The sequence below is a fragment of the Orycteropus afer genome, unplaced genomic scaffold (assembly GCF_000298275.1).
Source record: "Orycteropus afer afer isolate SDZICR_OR568_19922 unplaced genomic scaffold, OryAfe1.0 scaffold00026, whole genome shotgun sequence".
NCBI lineage: Eukaryota > Metazoa > Chordata > Mammalia > Tubulidentata > Orycteropodidae > Orycteropus > Orycteropus afer.
The window spans coordinates 14,451,401-14,457,358 of NW_006921613.1; the positions used below are offsets into that span (position 1 = coordinate 14,451,401).

General features: G+C 40.7%; 1 pseudogene; it reads left to right on the plus strand.

Moving 5' to 3' along the window:
* The first annotated feature begins 849 nt into the window (after positions 1 to 849).
* On the plus strand, positions 850 to 2,386 carry LOC103192332 (annotated as a pseudogene).
* The last annotated feature ends 3,572 nt before the right edge of the window (positions 2,387 to 5,958 follow it).

Genomic DNA, 5,958 nt, shown 5'->3' on the forward strand with positions numbered 1-5,958 from the left:
TAAAAAAAATAAAAATTATAGATGAGCTAGGAAGAAATGCTTGGAACCCAAACTGAGTGGTTTGCTACAAGAGTATAGAGGTAGGTGTTCTCTTCTACTTCACAGCTGGGCCAAATGGAGCAATTGTGGCAACCACAAAACTGGTTCCATGGGTAGTCTCCTCCTCCTCTGATTTAACAGCTGTGGATTTGCTATGTTTCTTGGCTGGCTGAAGCTAACAATGTAGGTCTGTCTTTCTATATAATTCCTCTTACTATTGGTAAGTGGCAAAGAAAGTGTCCAGAGCAAAGTTGATATTCCCAAAGCAGTGTCTGGAATCCCAGACGTAGGTGGAACCCCATGTAAATGACTCTGTGAAGAGTTCTTTTAGCTCCTGACCCATTTCAGTAGTGGTTTGCCACATGTTTGCAGGTGCTGTTTGGGAGTATAACATGACTGAAGTTTCTCTCCAACTGGTAAGGTCTGATATATTGGGGTCATTAGACCCAGGTGTGTGATAAATTTCTCAGCTCTGAAAATTCATTTAAGCCCATGATCATACCCTTTCTGAGTTTCTGTACTATAGTATCTATATTAGTATTCATTTGACCCAATTATAGTTCAGTCCGCAAATATCAGCAGAAGGCAGTGTTTGCTGATAACTGTGGTTATAGGGACTAGCAGGTTGGGATGTGAAAGTGTTGCACCAACATGTCTAGCCTCAAATGTCATCAGCAACTGCTCAGAATCATGGCAAAAGGACACAAGCAGCAATGAAATAGAAGAGAGTTTTTATTCTTCTCCCTCAAAACATCAGAATTGGTTAATCTCATCAAGGATGATAACCTGACCCCTTAAACCCTCCCTCTTTATAAAGAAGTGGGAAAAAGAGATGATGACAATGGTAGTTAATGATGATTCTAAAAAGGAGGAAAATCCTGTCCAAAAGCCTGACTGGCATGAGGTAATTCTGAAGCCTGGAACTAAGACTATTTCTACTTTGAGTCAGGATTCCTCAGGTCCCCATTTGGTGACTGGAGAACATGGCTATCATGCTAAATTTTGGAATTTTGATGGAAAGGATGCTTCTTTTAAGGCATTTCAATTCTTTCAGCCCTCTGAATGCCACCAGATCTAGTCACCACAGCACAGTAACACGGGAGATATGATTCTTGTATTTGGAAGCTCTCAGGCTGAGGTGATTGACAGAGATGGTTTTGAAGTATTGGAATATAAAAAGGGAGACTAGTATATTGTGCAGATGGCTGTTACTAAGGGCTACATAGCAATGTTTCCTACTGGCTCATAGCATCCCAAGATAAAGACAGAATTTGTGATGATCAAATAATGCAACTGTAAGGACATGGGATATTGAAAACCCAAGGAAAAACAGAAGTGTATTTAAACCATGGGTGGCACAGGGCAAAAAAGTTATTTCTAATGTGTATATCTACAGTAGAGATGGAAGCTTCATAGCAGCCACTTGTCAGAACGGGAACACACATCTGGGACTGAAATTCGACCGCTCATCCTAAATTCCATTATCAGCAAGCTCATGAACCAGGAACAGACCCATCTTGTGTAGCCTTTTCTTATGATGGAGTTGCCCTTGCCCTTTGTGGAGGTGATGAGACTTTAAAATTGTAGGATATATATATGACAGCTTAAAAAGCTACTTTTTTAGCCTCAGGACTTCGCACCACGTTCCCCATGACTACTATTTTAGCCCAGATGATAAGCTCGTAGTCATCAGCACGTCTGTACCACTGGACATGGCAGTGGCAAGCTTATTTTCTTTGCCTGCAAGACTTTCCAAACAGTGTATGGAATGGACACCAAAGAAGCAAGTGTTTTCTGTTGCCTATGGCACCCAAAGTTGAAGCAGATCATGGTTGGTACCAGAAATGGGTTGGCTAAAGTGTATTGTGACCCTGACAAAGCCAGAGGGGAACTAAATTATTCATAGATAAAACTCAGAGGAAGGTGAAACCAGCCAGCACCCTAACCAGCCAAGGACTATGTCAGCACCTTCATGCCTGCTTATGTTCTGTGAGTGCTGACAGCAGAGTACAAGGAGGCAGCTGCAGAAGGCCAGACTGGATCACCTGCAATCTCACAGAACTTAATCTCCTGTAACAGGCCCAGGTTGTAGCACACGTATTGTAACTACAACAGTACTCTGTTACCCTATATTGCAAAGAATATTGCTTTGGACAAAACCAATGACCACATATCCCCAGGAAGCCATTTTATGACACATGAAATAAGCAGAAGATAACCCATGTTGGCTTTTTCCAGCATATTGCAACACCCAGCCCAGAACCAGGTTTACCAAAATTGGAACTTATGATGATAAGCAAAGGGTGAGCCAGAATGGAGGGAAAAAAAATTGAAGAACATCATCTGAGAGTAGTGTGCAAATGAAGGTGCAACTCAGGGCAGTTTTATTGAATATTCATGAAATAAATAATGCATTGTTATCAAAAGAATTTGTTTAATTGTTATGAAAAAGACCATGTGGTAGGTAATAAAAGCCCCCAAGAAGGAGAAGAGGTGGTATGGGTCCATGACATGTTGCCCTTCAGGGACAATACTCTAGATGGTGACTTTGGTTCCAGAGATTGTGGCCAGAGTTGTCACCAAGTGTCACAGGCTACAGCAGAAGAAGTGGGCCAGCAGATGGGATGGTGGATGAGTTTTGGAGGAGGAGAAGAAAGGAGGAGGAAGGGGAAGAGAAGTAGCTCATGCCTTAGCCCACACAACCATAGGACACCCAGTGGAAATTATCACCTCACTGATGAAGTTTTGTGTGGAGCTCCACAATCTGCTGGGTAAGAGGATGGGCAGAACAGGGCTGCACAAGCAACTGGAGAAAGGGTGTCAGCTGTAGCTGGTGAAGAAAGCTACAGGAAGATGGTGACATTGGTAAGAAACCTGGTTGTCCCAAATGGGGCCCACAAGAAGAAGAGAACCTAGAACAAGAACATCTTATTCAGTTTCTGTTGGAGTTTGGCTGAACATTTGGGGATATGCCCACCATCAGGGTGGCCTACAACCAGAAGGAACTCAAGCACATTGAGTGGGACAGGGGCTGTCAGAGGAGAACATCAGCTAGAGCACAGCCTTAAAGGCATGTGTGTGGAGACCGGTTTTCACTGGCCTTCACTAGTTTAAGTTGCTGTGCCAGAGGTGACTGGCTTTCTTTAGTCAATTGTGCTGGGCCCTCCTTCCTAGTATCCATTCAACAATAGGAAAGAACATCACTAGTTTATAGCCTTTGAAGACTGAATTCCCTCTTGCATAAGCAGCCAATGTTATTGATCCACAATACAAAAGCAGAGGTCACTCTTGACTTCTATCTCATCCTATCAGTTACATAGTATCCACAATTTCAAGAAATACACTAAATATTGTGGTATGTACAGTCTTTTTCTTATTTTCTCTCTGGTCATTTAAGTGAGCTTTTGTTAGTGGCAGAGAAGGAGTTATACCTCTGAGTTCAAGTCATATTACCTAAGACCTCTGAGGACAAATTTGGGAATAAATGTGTAAGTCAGATTCAGTTTGTCATGTTCTTTTTCTTCTGTTTTGTACATGCCTGCTGGGACCTGTTACAGAGCTTTGAGCAAATTCAACCATTCATCCATACAGATGCACAAAAGATAAGTTTTCCTCTACACCACCCACAATGGTGCAGTTATCAAAGTTGAGAATGCACTTAACCCTGTCTAGACTTATGGCCCCAGCTCTGTGGGCATGCTTTCAAACATTACTATACTGTCCTTACTCTCCAAATACTCAGCCTGCTGGTATAATCAATTTCTGGGAACATGATTGACCTACTTTTCTCTGCCACTCAGACTTCCTCTAAGCAGGCATACAAAAATTCTCTTTAAAAAAAAAAAAAAAGAAAGAAAGAATTTGAATACTTTACAGGTGGCTAGGTTACATGTGGGAGCTCTGGTGCTGTAGTGCCTAAGGCATTTGACTGCTAACCAGAAGGCTGGTGGTTCAAACCCATCAGTCACTCCTCAGAAGGAAGGTGGGGCAATCTATTTCTGTACTGATACTGCCTCAGAAACCCAACAAGAGGTCTCTATGAGTTGGATCCGACTTAATGGCAGTGAGTTTGGTTTTAGTTTAGGTTACATTTAAAATGGAGATTCCTAATCATTGTCCAATGGCAGAAGAAGAACAGATAATACTACTCTAACACCAGGTCCACAATAAACACAAATGCCCTGTTTGAATCTTGCAGGCTTCAGTCTAGGATTCTCTATGTCACACCAAGATTCAGATTCAGGTTATGCCTTCCCTTTCTCTCTCTTTCATAGAATAAGAGGATTTAGTTTTTGTAGGATAGCAAAAAATCATACATCAGGGTGTCAGTTGTATGTTTATTTTCCTTTTTCCCAGGAACTCAACCTACAGCAGGCAAACTCTGAGATAGAGATTAGTGGCCAAGACGTTTACTAGAGAGTGCTCATGGGATGATCAACTTTGGAAGGGAAAAGGAGCAAGAGGGATGGGGCAGATGAAGTCAAGCTGCAATACCATATGAGTGTTAACTTCTCAGCCAACACTATGGGGAGATATGAAGATAAAATTATCCTTCAGTGTTTCCCAGAGCTAAAGCAAGAGACAGGATCTTTATACTCCAGTGACAATCAATTATTAGATGTAGTACATACAGAAAAGAGTTGTTACCTTGGACAAGGCTGTTGTCTGCTACTGAGGAGCCCCTGAAGAAGGCTGATAGCTCAGAGCTGTTTGCCCAAAGCACTCTCAGCAGATTGAGGAATAAACCCTTCATTCCTGAGTAGGAGTCAGGGCAACACATTGCAGCATCCATCATGCTGCCAAATTTATATCTCAAGAGAAATTTATTTTCATGTTTCCTAAAATTTAAACTTGTAGCCTGAGACAAGTTCACCATATGTAAACTAAAATATGTGTGAACATCATCAACCAAAATGAAATATCTATTAATCCTGATGGGGTTGTAATTATCGTATGTTCACATATAATCTTGAAATAGGCAAAGAATATTCATAATTATCCTTGCCTATCCAAAAAAAGAGAACAATTAAGTGGTTCTTTAAAACAGTCATCAGAGGAACTCATTGGCCTTTGGATACAGCCTCTTTAAATCTGTACATAATTGAAGGGTAGCTGGTAGAAAGAGAAACTGCTTCTCTATTGATTGCCATGGTAATGCAGTTGGATGTCCTTTTCTCACTTGTCTGGAGTAATGGAAATGAAAAATCAATATAGACATTCTTAACTATGTTGTTGCTGTTTTGTTGTTAAGTGCCGTCCAACTATAGGCAATATTTAAGTGTAAAATGAATGATAGAGGCCATGTTTTAGTTTTACAATAAAGAAAAATCACTGCAGAACATTTGAGGAAAGACTTCAGAGATGGGACTCTTAACAAGGCTGTGGGAGAAAACAGGCAGGTAATACTTTAAGCAAAGGCAAAATCTGAAAACGCTCACTGTTTTAGGAAATAAATATAACATTTAATTGCAATTACTTGTGGAGTAGAAATAGGAAGAGGGCAGAACCAGGTGATCGTCTCCTCTCTCTAAACATGATGATGCTAAGGATGTAAGTGTCTTAGGAGGGCTACTTAATGTATGAGTCAGGTGGGGGAAAAGATTAATAGCACATTGATATATCTAAACAGGAGAAAATGGCCTCATTGATATTAGTGGGAATAGAAGAAGGTGTAAAATAATCTATGAGAAAATGAGATCAGGCATAAGGTATTTTTAATTATTGCTGACTGGTTATATCAACTTCCTCACATATTCAATTCCTGGCTTAGTTTTATTCATGTAGTATAATGGAAAAGTCACTATTCTCTGAAGCAGAACATTCTACTTTCCCACTTGTCTTTACTAGTCATGTCCTTAAACAAGTTGGCTGAACTTTCTGGGCCTCTGCTATCTTGTCTATAAGAATGAGGACAATGTC